This window comes from Schistocerca nitens, chromosome 2 (genome assembly GCF_023898315.1).
Source record: "Schistocerca nitens isolate TAMUIC-IGC-003100 chromosome 2, iqSchNite1.1, whole genome shotgun sequence".
NCBI classification, from domain to species: Eukaryota; Metazoa; Arthropoda; class Insecta; order Orthoptera; family Acrididae; genus Schistocerca; species Schistocerca nitens.
In genome coordinates, this window is record NC_064615.1 from 1120855001 (window position 1) to 1120873370 (window position 18370).

Below are 18370 nucleotides of genomic sequence, written 5' to 3' on the forward strand. Positions count from 1 at the left end.
TTATTTTGATAGTTGCCATCGATAGACCATACAGTCTGAAGAGTACTACAGTTCTTGCCACAGCACGCAATGTGTTTGCTCCTGTCTTTGGAATAACAACTTAGATGTATTTATGTGACTCCTGTTACCAAAAGACCATATGACTCACAAACACTGCACAAGTTCCGACCAGTCGTTTGCTGGTGCTGCACAGCAGAATAGAAAGTAGGTGCAGGAATAAAATTTGATTGGAACTGACGTGCTGCCAAGTCAAGCACGTCCATTGAGTGCGCAGTGATGGTGTAACCAATGTCATCACTTAAAAGAACTGAAGTGCAAACAAGCAGTGACATCATTGCGTCACAGTGTACAAGAGGGAACGTCATGAACACCAGAACCGGCACTTATATGACAGTGCATGGCAGACACAACGCTGTAATGGGGCTGTGTGTAGTAACTTCACCTAGAGATGACACAACAACGCCTTTTGGGCTGCAAATTTTGTATAAAGGAACTCTGTGACATCATCAAGTTAAACATTAGGCTAGGCAAGAGCGATGACAGGCTCAGAAAACAGAAGCACCAGTTACTGACTCGTATAAAACCCTCACCCTCTTTCACTCTGGCCACTCCATCGGCATCACTGATACTGATGAAAGGCCATCTCCGCTACTTCAAGGATGAACTGTTGAGTACAGTGAAGTGTCACCAGTCGCCACCAGCTTAGGGTCAACTGCTACAATTGTGCAGCTGTCTGGCTGTGGAGGGAATTTCAAATCTGCGGGCTGCATTCCTACCGGTCACATCTACGTCTACTCGAAGATGAGGGCCAGGCCAATCTTCCATGAATGAACAACCGATCTGCCTGTCTGTGAGCTGTTCAGTTTTGGGACAGGGTGTATGCGCCGCCACTCCTAGGCAGTACATATACTGCCATACCAGCTGTAAGTTGAGACTGCCTCCTGGGCTGTTCTTTGTGTCACTGTTGGGTCTGTCGCCTACACGTCATCTCGACAACCAACAACAGGGCCACGTAAATTCCTGGGGCCAACCCAGAGCATAGCTTCGCTTAACGAGAACGCTGTGACTCCGACAGACGCCTACACCCATGCTGGGCTGCAGCGACACGCCAACCACCCTTCCTAAAACGGAGGCCTGCTTCAGCAGATTCCTCTCCGAGCGCTGACTGCTACCCTGTGCCTCAGGACAAGAAAAGGTTCGGCATGGCCGCCACCACACGGCACTTTGAGGCAGATAGAGTGATTGTAAAACCCTAGGAACCAAATGTGTGTTAAATGAATCATGTCTCATAAGAATCCAGCAGTCCACAGGACTCTGTCACTGCACATCTGCTCGAGTTTCTTACATTCATGTAGAAGGTCGCATCTACTGGGCTCCTAAAAATTTGGTGTCAGAAGACCCTGCAGTCATACGAATTTGGGGCTATAAGCTGTGATTCTGAAGTGCTACGGATTGGGCGCCAGGCGTGCTGACGCCTGTCACTGCAATCGAGGAGCCACGTCAGCACATCAGCAGCGATCGACATGTGTCTTTAAGTGGCACAATGACTGACCAGTGTTTGTTTGCTTGTTTTCTTCCTTCTTTTATTTTGGAGCCATGTTGAGTCAGAAGTATCTGCATTCTAACTTGAGAGTGACATTGCTGGGAGCACAAAAACCTGCAGAATTATTGCAGTTGTTTGGTAATAGGAGGCGAGAGTACTTACGGCCAAGTAGGTGCCAGTATTGTAGTCTACCGGGGCACGAATCACCATCTACTAAACAGTGCCACCAAGGTGTAAGACTTATAGAAGCGTGGCAGTGTTCTGAGTCCCACTGGGCTTTGACATGAGGGAAAGATTAATATAGTTTTACTTGCCTATTGATATTGCTTCGGTATACTAGTTTTTCACTTGTTCTCGATTGTAATTAAAAACAGGGGTTACGCAACGGCCAGAAACACATGCAGCAACTTTCAGCTAGCCACTGAAGTTTTGAAAAGTCAGTAACCACGTTACTTTAGGATGAAACAGAGCGAAACCAGGCTTGCGAATGCCTGTATAGGGAACTGGAAATATTATGCACCGCAACTGGGCTGATCCAATCACAGAGAGGCGATACCAAGGCGATATAATAAGCGTATCTGCCCCAGCCATTGATCCGATGGCTGCTAGTCTCATTACACCTTTTCGGGAAAAATGTTGGAAATTTGTGGTAAGATCTTATTGGACAAAACTGCTGAGGTCTTCGGTCCCTAAGCGTACACACTGCTTAATCTAACTTAAGCTAACTTACGCTAAGGACAACACACACACACCCATGCCCGAGAGAGGACTCGAACCTCCGACGGGGTAAGCCGCGCGGACCGTGACAAGGCGCCCAGACCACTCGGCTACCCCGCGCGGTTTTTCGGGAAAACTCCCGAGGCTGTATCAGCCTTTCTGTATGATATGAGGGAAGAAGCTCACCCAGGGAATTTGTCCGATGTGACGTGCCTGTCGGTGGCTAAGTTATGGGTAACAGGTGACGCTACAACGTATGACCACGAATATCTTAGTAAAACTCAGGCATTTGACCATCTGGCCGATGGTCTTACACAACGTCATCATAACCAAACAGTGCTACATTTTTCAGCGAAAAGCTCATGGCATTAACATAAAATGACAATGCGTAGAGGTGTTCTCTGACAGAAATCACGATAAGAACTAGCAGACTTATGAACTGACACACAGTGCTAAGGCAGATAGAAATCTATTGCAGGAAGCAGATAATAAGGCCTTAGGCGTGTTTTTGAAGGGTATTTCAGCAGATATGTCACAACAGATGAGGACATAAAATCCTTATGATTCGTCATAAACTATTAGGATTACTACGCAGTTTGAGGAAAGAGATATTGTTGCTCAGAAACGGAATAACCGTGGCGTTTTCTCCTCTGGCGTCAGATGCTACATATGTAGACGAGGGGGTCACGTGAAGCAGCAATGTCGCCAGGCAGAGTGCTCTTGGGCATAAGGCAGACGACTGCAAAATTAGGAAGCAGGAGAAGAATTATTTATATGAACAAATATTTAAAGTAGTTACTGATCATGCTTCCCTTAGGTGGCTATTGGGACTGAAAGACGCTTCTAGCAGAATAGCATGGTGTGCACTGAAGCTGAGCGAGTTTAATTATGAAGTGACGCATAAACCAGGGAAGACACGCACTAATACGGACATGCTAAGCAGGAAATTTGCAGCTCTGCAGGCACTAGGCACAAACTTGTCAAAATGGCAAATGGAACAAGCAGCTGACATAAACTGTCAGGTTTTAGGGTGCAGCCACAGTTCGTGACACACCGCAGTTTGCTCTGCAGAAGTGAGAAGTGTAGTATGCACATGGAGGGTCCTGCATTGTTCAGAAATTAAATACTGAAACAAGCACATGACAACCTGATGGTGGGTCACGAGCGATGTAAACCGACAAGACAGATGTGGAGCCGAAATAATGTATCATTTATTGTACTGTATCATTTAATAGAATAGAAGCTAAAATAAGTATATTGTGACAACAATAGATCACTTTTCCCGGTCTGGGGCAATGACAGAAATTCCAGACAAGCATGTAAGCAGGATCACAAACGAGATGGTTAACAATTGGATACTAACATTGCCGTGCCCAATACTGTAAATACAGATCCAGGTACAAATTTTTATGTCAGACCTGCTGAAGCAGTTACGCAGGCTGCTTCATACCTGAAAACTTCGCAGCGGTCCTTTCCATACATGAACCAAAAGGGTTAGTTGTAAAATTTCGAAAATTTAAATCATTGTATGAGTAGTCAGCCTGATAACATGGACATGTAACTACGTTACGTCGTGTCAGCATATAATTCTAAAGTACACAGAAGTACAGTTCTTTCACCATACAAGATGGTATAAGATGGGAAGATGCCATCTCGTTTCCATGTTATGAAAATTAAATTAAGTGCTAATGAGGAATCGGTGGAAAAAAATAAAGAAACGATTAAGAGAAGTTTGGTAGAAGGTCAAACAAGCGAATACAAAGTCATTCAAACATCAGGAAATTATGGCGGTATGTGGGGGGAAGTTGTTGCAATATTGAGTGGATCAGTGTGTGTTGGTAAAAAACCTGTAAAGATCAAAATGAAGAACAACAAGAAAGTTTTTAATTAAGTATCAGGGTCAACAGCGAGTAGCAGAGATGATTTCACCCGTAAATCTGAAGGTGCAGCTTCCAACGAAGACATCGATTTCCATAAATACAAGCCAAGCCACACCCTTCAGCTGAGTGGCAGACAATCTGCCACAAATTCCAACACCACAGCCCGCCATGAGACGAAGGCAGAGTGATCGGAGAAGTCTCAGAAATAAATGACTGTTAATTGTATGTTGTTCCATTGGGGTTGAAGCGTAGATATCTTTTATAATGGATGTGTTAATAGTAGTCACTTCAAATCTATCGCTAAATTCTAGAAACCCCTTTCCTGTATAAGTCATTTTCCCTACCGTATGATCTTTACTAACCTTCTTTTCTCATATCTCTCTTCACTCTTAAGGATATCCAAACGCATTGACACGCCGCTTCCAGATCTTGGGGAGACGAGTCCGATCAGGTCCTATTAACGGCAAGTACTGTTGAGTTGGCCAGCATGAATGAGGTTTTTAGGTGGTTTTCACATCGCACTAGATAAATACTAGGCTGCTACCCGCATCCAAAATCAGATAAAAACCAACGAAATTTTTAGATAACATTATTGCACTTGCACATAGGTTTAACTCTACATGTAGAAAGGAGGGGTGCAGAGATTCTGTCAGATGGGTGAATGATGACCTTAGATGTTTAGTCGTTTTAAATTCTTAACCAGCAGCGGCAGCAGTCTTTCTCCCCCTATAACGACGTTATTCTCACCACATACTACGAAATTTTTGTTACTTTCTTAGGATATTTGGTCAGTTACCTTATGTAAATAGTGTCTGACAACAAACGTTAAGCACCCAGAAGACATGGTCGGATATGAACTTTTTACACATACACACTGTCGACGGACATTTAAATGATTAGATTTGCAATTTGACAAGTAGAATAGCCACCAGACTACATTTGTTTTGGTCGTGTTTACTGTTGTTATGAGCACTGGTTGAGTTTATAAGGGACGTGAACAACGTCAGATGGTAGGTGATCGCTGTGAAGGACGCGGAGATGCTTATTAATGGGTCTCCATTTGTCGATGCAGTCGAATTTTGTAATATCCAGATTTGTGGGGCATTCAGATGTGACAGTGGTCCAATGTTGTAGTGCATGGGAATGTAAGACTGCACTTATTCGTCATCGAGATTTTGGTCAGCGATGTATGACCACCACAAGGTAGGATATCGTAATCCCTATTGCACATAATCGCAACCATTTTCCTCAATTGCTAACTTCAGTCATGTTTTACCATAAATATAAGAAAACTTCCGTCGTTTGCAACTGAAATTTATTCTTGTGTAACACAGATATTTCGGCTATTCACGTTGGGCATTTTCACTAGTCCGTTATACACATAAAATTATGTAATTATACCTATTTTGGTATATGATATGTAGTGGTTTTTCAGCAGTTTTTATATTTAATTGTTTCTGTTTATAATTATACGATTATCTTTTATCCTTACATTCATTTTGAGTCCTGTTCATGTAGCCATTTGTTATTTTATACATGTTAGATGTACATAGTACAGGTTTCTCCCAGTAAAAATTTCTATACAAATAACCTATACTGCAGTATATTGCACTTGCTTTCATTGATTAGTCACATGATTGAGGGATCATGGGAATGCATGAAGGAATAGTGGAGTTTGGTTTCGGGATGGGAATTCAAGAAGGGTAGATGGTAGGGCACTGTGTGTGTGTGTGTGTGTGTGTGTGTGTGTATGTTTGTGTGTGTGTGTGTGTGCCGCTGAAATTTCTTTCAGTCATCCCAACGTATTTAGAGCTGGAGCAATTACATGTTAATTCGAATATTCTTGAACTGTTGAATTTATCTCTGTCTTCTATCATAGTTTTTAGTTCTTTTGTATTGTTCTGTTTATCTCGAGGTCTATATTAATTTTATGCTTTCTGAAGATGTTACTATTCGTGTGAGTGAGTTGGTTGTGCACTGTAATGACGTGCCACTTTTTGTTGGGTTGTGTTTTCTGGTGTGAGTGTGCATTCTGCGTTATTTTTATTAGTTGATCTATTTGGTCTGTTATTAATTTTGCTCTCTTCAGTCTGTATTTTATTTATATTGGTATCATGCAGTTTCTGTAATAAGTCTCCGCTTTATCAATTATTTTGTTCCTTGTTGATTATCTTGTTTAATTCTCCTGCATAGTTATTTTTGCTTAGAGGTGTTCAGCACAGGCTCGTTGTTGTTTATTGAGAATGTGGGTGGTTAGATTTGTGGTTAATTGTCATCCTGTATTTGGTACCATTGTGAATATTTCTCGACCGTGACTGTCTCAAAAAATATGTAAAGGGTTTTATGTACCGCTACCAGTTACAAAATTTGTTAACTAATGTATTATTTATTTCATGTACGACATGATTCGAGGGTATACCTTATCATCAGGCTATATGGCATTATAGAAACAATTTCGCAATAGGACCGTGCAGATGTTAAACAGTCTTTTCATAAATGCTGTGGTTATCCTGTGGAAGAAGAGAAAAACTAGTAAGAGGCGATGTCACTTTGCAAGCTGGACTGATGTTTGCATGAAAATGTTTTGTAACTGCCACTCACTTTGTTCTTATAGCATGGCAGTCTCGTTGTGATGAGCTGAGGTGCTTCATTTCTGTGACTGACTTGGCTTTCTTGATCAATTTGTAATGTATTTCGTCAACCTACATCTGTCATATGATAACAAAACATACAGAAGAAATTGCAAACTTCTAACACCACACAGATCGACAGTCAAGTCGAAACCAGCTGTATTTTGACCGCCATCTTGTCCACTGCACTACAGATTTGTTTTTGTGATCGTGTTTATAAGTTACTGGTACGTGTGTGAAAATTTGTGAACAGTGACCAAGAAAGGAAAGAGAGCCACACAAATGGAAACACCTAAACTCCTCACAACGAGACTGCCACACCATACGAACAAAGTGAGTGACTTTTGCAAAACATTTTCATGCAAACATCAGTCCAGCTTACAAAGTGACATCGCTCTTACTAGGATTTCTCTTCTTCCACAGGATAACCACGGCATTTATGAAAAGGCTCTTTAACATCTGCTTGATCCTATTGCGAAATTGTTCACTATGCCACATAGCCTGATGATGAGGTATACCCTCGAAACATGTCACACAATAAATAAAAAATACATTAGTTAACAATTTTTGTGACTGGTAGTTGTACTCAAAAACCTTTACACATTTTTTGACAGTCACAGTCGAAACATAGTCAAAATAATGTTTTTAAAAAACAGACATCAGGATCACTTCTGCTGGTACATGACATATCACATCCTAAAGAGAAACTGAACAAATCAGGAATTGATAAAATTACGTGCAGTCATTGCAATACATATTGTATTGGCCAAATGGGAAGAAGTTTTAAAACGTACTTTAAGGAACACATTGACTGTTTCAGACTTGGCAATCCGAATAAATCAGCTATAGCGAAACATGTAAATGAAATAGGACACTGTGTTACAATAGACAACATAGTACAACATAATTTAGAAAAGAGCTGGAAAACGTACATCCTGGAAGAAATGGAAATATTCATCCATATCCACATGGGGATTAACGAGATTCTGAATGAAATGACAGACTTCAGAAATTCACATTTCTTTTCCAATTTCACTACAGTACACTTGGAATAATCACAGTCATTTATTCTAGCCCCAGCAGTAGCACAGAATTGTGTGAACTAAATAGTTTTTGTATCATCATTTGTATCTTACAGGTGCTCAATTTGTAATGTATTTCTTCAACCTACATATGTAATACGATAACAAGTTGTGCAGAAGACATTGCAAACATCTGACACCACATAGATCGACAGATCGATAGTCAAATAGAAAACAGCTATATTTTGACCGCCATCTTGTCCACTGCACTACACATTTGTTTTTGTGATCGTGTTTCCAAGTTACTGGTACGTATGTGAAAATTTGTGAACAGTGATCAAGAAAGCAAAGGGAGCCACAGAAATGGAAACACCTAAACGTATCACAACGAGACTGCCATGTGATAAGAACGAAGTAAGTGCCTGTGACATTGCCTCTGTCTAGGTATTCTCTTCTTCCACAGGTTAACCACAGCATTTACGAAAAGGCTGTTTATAATCTGCATGATCCTATCGCGAAATTGTTTTTATAATGCCATATAGACTGATGATGAGGTATACCCTCGAAACATGTCACACAATAAATAAATAATACATTAGTTAACAATTTTTGTCACTGGTAGAGGTACTGAAACCCCTTTACATGTTATGTCTGTAGCTGGTTCCTGTCTGAAAACGTTGAAGTTGGTCCTTTTGTTAGATTTTACGAAATTGAAGGGCTCGGAGAGATATAGTCATAAGCCACAACTTTCACGAAATTGAGTTTTTCATGTTGCGGCATTCTTAAAAATGTCTTCTTCACAATGTGTTGAAAAAGTTCCGTGTTACTGCAACAGATGGCAAGCTATGACGAAGTGCAGTTCTATGCTGTGCCATCTGGTGGTAGTTTCAGAAGATACATAGTCACAAGCCACGGCAAAATGGCAGGTCGGTCAGTAACGTCTGAAGCGTCTTTGGGTCTTCAACGCATATTTGACACAGACAGTAGTGGAAGTGAAGAGCTTTACCCTTTGGATCCTGACAGTGATGAATCTTGTCATCCATCGACCAGCAGTTCCAGCTCAGATGATGTTTCGGTAAGTATATAAAACGGTTTATTTCTGCTGATTAATTCCCTGTGGCTTGTGACTTTGTTTCTCTCAACATTGCCAACGCATTTGACAGCCATCCTGTGTGTTAATGATGAAACTTGATGGGCACATTTATATTACTGCTTAATGGTGCAATAATGTAGTTTCAAAGGCAAAAGATGTATAATAAATATTTTCTCATTAATGTGATTTTAGCGAAATTTAATGTTTTGTGTGGCTTATGACTGTATCTCACGCAAATTCTTAGACTATTTTGCTCTTCATATTATAGCTTGAAATAAGTAGAATAAATGAAGAATCACCCGAAAAACCAAAGCCTTCACGGAAAATAAAACGAAATATTGATCAGTGGAAGAAAAATAAAGCAAAACGTTGACAAAATGCTAATCAGCAGTATAAGTCTTTAAAAACCAACAACACTGTTCAGGCTGCTACTATAGGAAGTCCCTGTACTTGTTTAAATAAATGCTTCACAAAACTGCTTGGAGAGGAAGAAAACATTTTTCATTCATTTTCGGACATATATAACTTTAATGCCCAGAATACTTAGCTGATGAGTTGTATGAAAATGGAACCGAAAAAGCGGAGGTTTGTTCACTATTTAAATACACAAGGTTTAATATTTTGTATACTTATTCCATTTTGTTATATTTGTCATAATTTCTTTTAAAGCTATCCAAAAAAGACTTCCAAGAAAATAATGTGAGGATATGCGGAATAGAAGTCACGATCTGCAGGGAAGCTTTCCTAAGGGTTCATGGCACGAAGAGTGAGGAATTTGCACCTTCAAATGAAGCAGGGATTTGAAGTGCCAAAAGAAGATGGAAGAGGTTTGTATGTTACTCTGTGCTATAAGTTACGGATGTACTCAAACTGAGTACTATACAAATATTTCTATTAGGAAGAGGATATAAGCTCATCTTTTTTTTCTTTCAGGAAAACGTGGAAACTACCCACATAAATTTCAAGACAAAGCAGTGTATTTGGATGGTGATCTCACAGTAGCTTCCTTATTTCGAGATAAATACTCAGAATACTGCAAGGAAAAGCAGGTTCCTGCAGTGTCTGAAAGTAAATTCGGAGAAATTTTCGTATCTGAATTTAACATTGGCTTCAAACTACCCAAAAGTGACACCTGTTCAAAATGTGATGGATTCCTAATTGTAATAAATAACCCAGAATTATGCGCAGAAGAATTCACAGAAAAGAAACAACAATATGAACTGCATCTCAAAAAGGCTGACAGAGGACAAAATATGATTGCGTCTTTAACTGCTCTGGCTAAAGAAAATTCGAAAGAGCATCATGTGATAGCAATGGACATGCAGCAAACGTTCCCCACGCCTGAACTAACAGTTAGTCCAGCATTTTACAAGAGGAAAATATGGACATACAACTATGGTATCCACGACTGTGGATCAAAGAAAGGTTGTGTTTCTGTGGAGCGAGAAAGAAGGAGGACGGGGTTCAGATGAGGTTGGGAGCTGCTTATTGAAGTACTTGGAGATAACTAATCCTCAGACAAAACATCTCCACATAATCACAGACAACTGCAAGGGTAAGGCGAACAATTGGACTATTATTGCTTTGGAAAGGTCCCTTGTTGCTACCAAAAGATTTGATTCTGTCCAGTATTACTTCCCTGTGGTAGGTCACACCATGCTACCTTGCGATCGTGATTTTGGTCGCATTGAACTGTGTACAAGAAACAGACGTCCAATAGTGTACACTCCACATGAATGGGCAGAAGTAATAAAATCTGCGAGTCCAAAACATTTCATTGTAACTAAAATGGAAAGAGAAGACTTCAGAAGTTTGGAAACCCTGAAGACATTGATCTCAAAACGTACAGAATCCACGTCTGGAGGTCCCCACCATTTCCGTGAAGCCACTCAATTTATGTTTGAGTCTGAAGATCCCTTCAAGCTAAGTGTAAAGCACTCTTATTCAGACATAGGAGCTTTCATGTCAGTGGATATTCGTGTCAAAAAGAAAGGATGGCTAGTTGAACCAAATCCATATCAGCTGCCAATAAAGTACAGAAAGCCACTACCAATTAACCAGAAAAAAAATTATGATGTACTGTCTCTTATGCCTACATACCTGCAGCAAATCAATATTTCTTTCGGTCATGTACTTGAAATAACGTGTACAATGATGAGATAGAGGAACTTCCTTGATGTAACTGTATCAATGAAAAAGTAATATATAAATCTCAGGTACCTGATATGTATATATTAATGTGTAAAAATTATATATTCTGTTTGCTGTGTAAGAGTGGTTAAAATAAACCCTTAAAATTCATACTTTATGTTTTAAACAATTTTTTGGGAGATATAGTCACAAGCCACCGCTGACTACATCTTAATTAGAATCATTCTAAAAATAATATTGTATAGCATGCAAAGAGTTGACTATTTAACAACATGCGTCGCAAGTATTAAGCAAGTGTTTGCAGTAGAGATTAGGTTTCTACAGTATTTTGTATTAAACATTTTGAGACATCCGTGGAACTTTAAACTCGCTGTATCTCAAAACTAGTTCGATGTGGCTTATGACTATATCTTTCCGACCCCTTCAATTGTAGGTCGAGGTAGTGTATTGCCTCCTCTGTTACTGTTTCCATGGCGAACTGGATGTTGTGGTGTTTGTTGTTTATCTGTTGGTGTAAACTGCTTATATGTCCTAGTGATTCATCTGTGAGGTATATGATATCTACATATTTGTGTCCATGTATTATATATAAATATGTTTGTTACCATTATTTCTGAAAAAAATTTGTTTTCTGTGTGATTCATTTGGGTATCTGCTTGTATGTATGAGATTGGGCTTACCATTGGTAGAAGTTCCTTATGTAGATTGAATGAACTGTTAAAGAGAATGAAGTTTTGTTCAGTGATCACTTCTATTACTTGTATAAGTTCTTTTATAGTGGTTTTGGGACGTCTGCATTTCCTGTCAATTGTTATCTTACAATATTAATTGTTGTCACAAGTGCAATTGAGGTGCACATGTCTTTCATGTCAAAGAACACCAATTTTATAGTTGATCAGATGTGTGTATCTTTGGCTTTTTGGGTTAGCTCTAATTTTGTAGTTGATGTGATGTGTGTATCTTTTGCTTTTTGGGTTGGATCTAAGGAGTTTTTTTATATTTCTGTTATTCTCTAGCTTGAAATGTTCTTTAAAGTATTTGTATGCAAACTTTGTAATGTTATTTGTGGGAGCACTGTTGAAATTAAGAGCTGATCTCATATCTAAGCGGTCTTTATGTAAACTGGGTTAACTTCTAAGCACTTCTGCTGCTAAATATTTTGTACGAAGTTTTGTTTGTGTTTTCTTGTGAGTGCAGTTTAATATCTTTTAACGAGTCTTCAAACTTTTCTGTCTATTCATTAGCATTAACCTGTTATGTTTGTTTTTATAACTGTTGCTTTTACAGTTAAAACAGCAAAATTAAAAATAAGAGGGCTACAAATAAAAATAACATTCAAATTCGTCAATGCAGAAGAAATTAAGAACTGTGACAGAAGAGAAAGGTCAATTCAACAGTTCAGGGATGTATAAACTAATATGTAATAGCTGCAGCACTAAATATGCTGTGTTGGCTGCAAGAATCAGGTACAAAGTTCGTGTAAGATTACTGAAGAGTGAACATACCCATTTCATATATGCAGAACATTTAATAAAGGAAAATCACCATCATCACACTGGAATAAAAACAGATACGGCACTCTTATGGTGTAACAGCAAAGAATGGGAATGCTCACTCTGCAGGAAGATAATTTAATTGTTGTGGTCTTCAGTCCTGAGACTGGTTTGACGCAGCTCTCCATGGTACTCTACCCTGTGCAAGCTTCTTCACTCCCAGTAACTACTGCAACCTACATCCTTAGTGTATTCATCTCTTGGTCTCCCTCTAAGATTTTTACCCTCCACGCTGCCCCCCAATTCTGAATTGGTGATCCCTTGATGCCTCAGAACATGTCCGACCAACCGATCCCTTCTTCTAGTCAAGTTGTGCCACAAATTTCTCTTCTCCCCAATCCTATTCAATACCTTCTCATTAGTTATGTGATCTATCCATCTAATCTTCAGCATTCTTCTGTAGCACTACATTTCAAAAGCTTCTATTCTCTTCTTCTCCAAACGGTTTAATGTCGATGTTTCACTTCCATACATGGCTACACTCCATACAAATACTTTCAGAAACGACTTCCTGACACTTAAATCTCCACTCCATGTTAACAAATTTCTCTTCTTCAGAAACGCTTTCCTTTCCATTGCCAGTCTACATTTTATATCCTCTCTACTTCGATCATCATCAGTTATTTTGCTCCCCAACTAGCAAAACTCCTATACTACTCTAAGTGTCTCATTTCCTACTCTAATTCCCCCAGCATCACCCAACTTAATTCGACTACATTCCATTATCCTTCTTTTGCTTTTGTTTATGTTCATCTTATATCCTCCTTTCAAGACACTATCCGTTCCGTTCAACTGCTCTTCCAAGGCCTTTGCTGTCTCTGACAGAATTACAATGTCATCGGCGAACCTCAAAGTTTTTATTTCTTTTCCATGGATTTTAATACATACTCCGAATTTTTCTTTTGTTTCCTTCACTGCTTGCTCAATATACAGATTGAATAACATCGTGGAGAGGCTGCAACCCTGTCTCACTCCCTTCCCAACCACTGCATCCCTTTCGTGTCCCTCGACTCTTATAACTGTCATCTGCTTTCTGTACAAATTGTAAATAGCCTTTCGCTCCCTGTATTTTACCCCTGCCAATTTCAGAATTTGAAAGAGAGCGTTCCAGTCAACATTGTGAAAAGCTTTCTCTAAGTCTACAAATCCTAGAAACGTTGGTTTGCCTTTCCCTAATCTAACTTCTAAGATAAGTCGTAGAGTCAGTATTGCTTCACGTGCTCCAATATTTCTACGGAATCCAAACTGATCTTCCCCGAGGTCGGCTTCTACTGGTTTTTCTATTCGTCTGTAAAGAATTCGCGTTAGTATTTTGCAGCCGTGACTTATTAAACTGATAGTTCGGTAATTTTCGCATCTGTCAACACCTGCTTTCCTTGGGATTGCAATTATTATATTCTTCTTGAAGTCTGAGGGTATTTCGCCTGTCTCATATATCTTGCTCACCAGATGGTAGAGTTTTGTTAGGACTGGCTCTCCCAAGGCTGTCAGTAGTTCTAATGGAATGTTGTCTACTCCTGGGGCCTTGTTTCGACTCAGATCTTTCAGTGCTCTGTCAAACTCTTCAAGCAGTATCATATCTCCCATTTCATCTTCATCTACATCCTCTTCCATTTTCATAATATTGTCCTCAAGTACATCGCCCTTGTATAGACCATGTATATACTCCTTTCACCTTTCTGCTTTCCCTTCTTTGCTTACAACTGGGTTTCCATCTGAGCTCTTGATATTCATACAAGTGGTTCTCTTTCCCCCAAAGGTCTCTTTAATTTTCATGTAGGCAGTATCAACCTTCCCTGGTGAGACATACCTCTACATCCTTACATTTGTCCTCTAGCCATGCCTGCTTCGCCATTTTGCACTTCCTGTCGATCTCATTTTTGAGATATTTGTATTCCTTTTTGCCTGCTTCATTTACTGCATTTTTATATTTTCTCCTTTCATCAAATAAGTTCAATATTTCTTTTGTTACCCTAGGATTTCTAGCAGCCCTCGTATTTTTACCTGCTTTATCCTCTGCTGCCTTCACTACTTCATCCCTCATAGCTACCTATTCTTCTTCTACTGTATTTCTTACCCCCATTCCTGTCAATTGTTCCCTTGTGCTCTCCTTGAAACTCTGTACAACCTCTGATTGCTTCAGTTTATCCAGGTCCCACCTCCTTAAATTCCCACCTTTTTGCTGTTTCTTCGGTTTTAATGTACAGTTCATAACCAATAGATTGTGATCAGAGTCCACATCTGTCCCTGGAAATGTCTTACAATTTAAAATCTGGTTCCTGAATCTCTGTCTTACGATTATATAATCTATCTGAAACCTTCTAGTATCTCCAGGGTTCTTCCATGTATACAACCTTCTTTCATGATTCTTGAACCAAGTGTTAGCTATGATTAGATTATGCTCTGTGCAAAATTCTACCAGGCGGCTTCCTCTTTCATTTCTTACCCCCAATCCACATTCACCTACTACGTTTCCTTCTCTTCTTTTTCCTACTGTCGAATTCCAGTCACCCATTACTATTAAATTTTCGTCTCCCTTCACTATCTGAATAATTTCTTTTATCTCATCACACATTTCTTCAATTTCTTCATCATCTGCAGAGCTGTAGTAGGCGTGGGCTTCGTGTCTATCTTGGCCACAATAATGCGTTCACTCTGCTTTTTGTAGTAGCTTACCTGTACTACTATTTTTTATTCATTGTTAAACGTGCTCCTGCATTACCCCTATTTGATTTTGTATTTATAACCCTGTATTCACCTGACCAAAAGTCTTGTTGCTCCTGCCACCGAACTTCACTAATTCACACTATATCTAACTTTAACCGATCCACTTCCCTTTAAAAAGTTTCTGACCTACCTGCCCGATTAAGGGATCTGACATTCCACGCTCCGATCCCTAGAATGCCAGTTTTCTTTCTCCTGATAACGACGTCCTCTAGAGTAGTCCCCGCCCGGAGATCCGAATGGGGGACTATTTTACCTCCGGAATATTTTACCCAAGAATACGCCATCATCATTTAACCATACAGTAAAGCTGCATGCCCTTGGGAAAAATTACGGCTGTAGTTTCCCCTCGCTTTCAGCCGTTCGCTGTACCAGCGCAGCAAGGCTGTTTTAGTTAGTGTTCTAAGGTCAGATCAGTCAGTCATCCAGACTGTTGCCTCTGCAACTACTGAAACGGCTGCTGCCCCTCTTCAGGATCCACACATTTGTCTGTCCGCTCAACAGATACCCCTCCGTTGTGGTTACGCAAGCCTCCTTACCAACGGCAAGGTGCATGGTTCATGGGGGGGGGGGGGGTAATTCATAGAGAAGGCCATAAAAAAAGAAAATATACTCAGTGATCAAAAAGGCCATAACAGAGGACTATTATTCAAACTACAGATATAAAATAAATAAACATAAAAAGAGAATAACGAAAATAAGGGAATTTAAAAAATTACACACACACACACACACACACACACACACACACACACACAGTGCCCTATCACCTACACATACTCCATCCCTATCTCAAAACATCATTGCATTCTCCACTCCTACAGCTCCGATGAACCCTCAGTCAGTCATATGAGTAAGCAGTGCAAGCATGCACAGTATACTATAGTACAAGTTATGCAGAAGGTAATATTTAGTATGTGCATTTCGTGCATATAGAACAACGAATGGTTGCATGCTGCATGCACATGAAAAATGAATATAAATAAAAAGCACAACGGTATAATTATAGATAGAAGTAGCTAGACTCAAGCAAACTGCCAAGGAATCCCTGCAAAACTTGTATACATAATTTTGTATTTATTGTAGACCATTGGAGATGCAAAATATGAATCGGAAAACATGAGTGGTATACAAGAAAAAATTTCAGTTACGTAAGATGTAAGTTTTCTTTTATTTACGATATAACATAATTTCTTGATCTCCTTCACATTTGCACCTGCCATCCAAGAGCAGGCAGCATTCTTTATCATTTTGCATTATTCTTCGAAGTCTGCGAGCAGGTCACTCGAGAATTACTACCCGACCACAATATTGTTGCACTTGGCGTCAATGAAACGCGTTGACGTTACATTGAACAAGTACAGTGCTGGAAAGGCATTGCGGTGTGAATGAGTTCAAAACAGTTGTGCGTATACTACCAAGTGTTTCAGCGTGTCTTTCAGAAATACCGCGATAAAAACTCACGATAAGCTGACTGAAGCACCCTCACTCCGAGAGCAATAATAATGTGGTCGACTAATACTGTCATAAGCGTTTGCTGGCGTAAACACCACAATGCAAACAGCTGTATTTTGAATTATGCATGGTCTGGGAGGTATGCTGGTCAGAGGCGTTGCATTGCGTTCAGTGATGAATCCAGGTTCTTCGCTGCGCATGGCGGTGGCATGGGAAGAGGTCCCTTTCTTCCAAAAGAGAATGTGCGACACGAAATCAAGTTTGACTTCAGGTCACGTCTGGTGGTGACTGAGAAGTCTGATGTCAGAATGTTATGTCACAGACATCCTGTGTTCTCTTGTGCTACCTTCCCTGTGACGATACGTTGGTGCCATTTTTCAACAGAACAATGGTCGTCCACATACATGCCTCTATGAACAGTCTGAGTGGTTTCGAGGTACTCCCATGGCTAGTAAGGCCCACATATTTGTTCCCAATGCAACATCTGTGGGGCCAGCTCATATCTCTACTCAGTCCCTGTACCAGTAGTCAGGAAATGAGGAGCCAGTTCCAACAGTTGAGGGTCAGCTGGCCTCAGGAGAGCATACAACGACTTTATGACACCCTTCCTAAATGAATCCAGGCCAGTGAAGTTTAATTTTGTTTCCTCTTCCCCTGCTTAGTTTTTCATTTTCTTTTGTTAGACAGTGCAGTATTTATATTTCCCCTTCTGTTGTGTACAAACTTCCGCGTAGTCAGCGTGTACACAACTTTCCCAATAGAGCGCGCCCCGCTAAGCACAACAGCGCAGGCACAGCGCTCGTCCGTCTCCGCAGTACGAGATGGCGCTGTCTTAGAGACGGACCAAATTCTGCTTCCGCCAATCCGCGTATTAATATGTAACGCAGCCAATGAGAATGCTGCTAACATAGAACCTCTTCTCCTCGCAGATCACACTCGCGCAGTGATACCTGAACGCTCGAGGTATTATAAGGAGTGTACAGACCCCCAATTAGTCAGTCTGCATTAGTCTGTACAAGTCTGCACTTATCTGCACCTGTCTGTACCAGTCTACATTTGTCTGTACCAGTCTATAGTCAAGTTTCAGTCTGCACCTAATAAGATTACCATATTCCTGTACATAGCCATGAAGGTAAATGAATAGACAATTTGTCAAGTATCAGCGATATATGAGAATAACATTAACGTACCAAGACCAAAGGAACTTCAGATTGTCAATTGTAAATAACATCCAGAATCAAGTTAAGTAAGGTTTGTGATTGTTATTATTTAAATAAATGTGTGTGAAAATTAATCAAATTCTGTTTAAAGCTGGTCACCGTCAATCTGCTACTCTAAGCGTGCAAGTGGCATTTCTACCGTCTGACCTAACGGCAGAAGATAAACACGCCACGATAAGACCACGAGACATATTGCTGACACTCGCCTGCTTCGTTAGGGCGACAAGCCAAATAATCTGATGATGTGTGTACCGAAGGTCTTACAGTACGCACACCACACCTTCCTAAGGTTGTAATTTGGGCATGTACACAAGGCTATTGCAAGCTGACGTTCGTCCATCAGGATTCTCTGAATTGTAATTAAATCAGTCTGTTGTTAATA

The 18370-nt window shown here is 40.1% G+C and overlaps 1 protein-coding gene across 2 annotated transcripts in view; it reads left to right on the forward strand.

The window, feature by feature from the left end:
* LOC126234807 (fatty acyl-CoA reductase 1-like) overlaps nt 1-18370 on the forward strand; it is a 265198-nt gene that overhangs the window by 64714 nt on the left and 182114 nt on the right. The gene's annotated exons all lie outside the window — the stretch shown is intronic.